The sequence below is a fragment of the Arachis stenosperma genome, chromosome 7 (assembly GCF_014773155.1).
Source record: "Arachis stenosperma cultivar V10309 chromosome 7, arast.V10309.gnm1.PFL2, whole genome shotgun sequence".
NCBI classification, from domain to species: domain Eukaryota; kingdom Viridiplantae; phylum Streptophyta; class Magnoliopsida; order Fabales; family Fabaceae; genus Arachis; species Arachis stenosperma.
In genome coordinates, this window is record NC_080383.1 from 39653030 (window position 1) to 39654492 (window position 1463).

The 1463-nt window shown below is 35.1% G+C and overlaps 1 non-coding gene across 1 annotated transcript; it reads left to right on the top strand.

The window, feature by feature from the left end:
- The first annotated feature begins 207 nt into the window (after positions 1-207).
- On the top strand, positions 208-315 carry LOC130943062 (small nucleolar RNA R71). The gene has a single exon (XR_009071598.1). It is a non-coding gene; the product is annotated as a small nucleolar RNA R71 (small nucleolar RNA).
- The last annotated feature ends 1148 nt before the right edge of the window (positions 316-1463 follow it).

Below are 1463 nucleotides of genomic sequence, written 5' to 3' on the forward strand. Positions count from 1 at the left end.
AACTCCTTTCTTCTGATTAGTCCCATTGTTCACAGGATTCCTTTCAGAAGTGTACATGAATTGGTTATTTGCAACCATTTCAATTAGCTCTTGAGCTTCTGTAGGCGTCTTCTTCAGATGAAGAGATCCTCCAGCAGAGCTATCCAAAGACATCTTGGATAGTTCAGAGAGACCATCATAGAAAATACCTATGATGCTCCATTTAGAAAGCATGTCTGAGGGACATTTTCTGATTAATTGTTTGTATCTTTCCCAAGCTTCATAGAGGGATTCACCATCCTTCTGTCTGAAGGTTTAGACTTCCACTCTAAGCTTACTCAATTTTTGAGGTGGAAAGAACTTTGCCAAGAAGGCATTGACTAGCTTTTCCCAAGAGTCCAGGCTTTCTTTAGGTTGAGAGTCCAACCATATTCTAGCTCTGTCTCTTACAGCAAAAGGGAATAGCATCAGTCTGTAGACCTCAGGGTCAACCCCATTAGTCTTGACTGTGTCACAGATTTGCAAGAATTCAGCTAAGAACTGATGAGGATCTTCCAATGGAAGTCCATGGAACTTGCAATTCTGTTGCATTAGAGAAACTAATTGAGGCTTAAGCTCAAAGTTGTTTGCTCCAATGGCAGAGATAGAGATGCTTCTCCCATAGAAGTCGGGAGTAGGTGCAGTAAAGTCACCCAGCACCTTTCTTGCATTGTTGGCATTGTTATTATTTTTGTCTGTCATGGGTTCTTCTTCTTTGAAGAATTCGGTCAGGTCCTCAACAGAGAGTTGTGCCTTAGCTTCTCTTAGCTTTCGCTTCAAGGTCCTTTTAGGTTCAGGGTCAGCTTCAACAAGAATGCCTTTGTCTTTGTTCCTGCTCATATGAAGGAGAAGAGAACAAGAAAATATGGAATCCTCTATGTCACAGTATAGAGATTCCTTGAGGTGTCAGAGGAAAAGAAAAATGGAAGACAGAGGTAGAAAATTCGAACTTATCAAAGAAGATGGAGTTCGAATTTTGCATTAAGGGATAGTGTTAGTCCATAAATAGAAGGATGTGAAAAGAAGGGAAGTAATTTTCGAAAATTAAGTAAAAGATTTTGAAAACATTTTGAAAAACACTAATTGATTTTCGAAAATAAAAGTGGGAAAGAAATCAAGTGATTTTTGAAAAAGATTTTGAAATTAGAAGTTAAAAAGATTTGATTGAAAACTATTTTGAAAAAGATGTGATTAAAAAGATTTGATTGAAAAGTTATGTTTTGAAAACAATTTTAAAAGATATGATTTGAAAACAATTTTAAAAGATATGATTTTTAAAAATTAATGACTTGCCTAACAAGAAAAGATATGATTCAAACATTAAACATTTCTCAACAGAAAAGGCAATATTCTTGAGATGTTCAATCAAATCATTAATTGTTAGTAAGTATCTTTGAAAAAGGAAAGAAATTGATTTTGAAAACATTTGATTGAAAATATTTGAT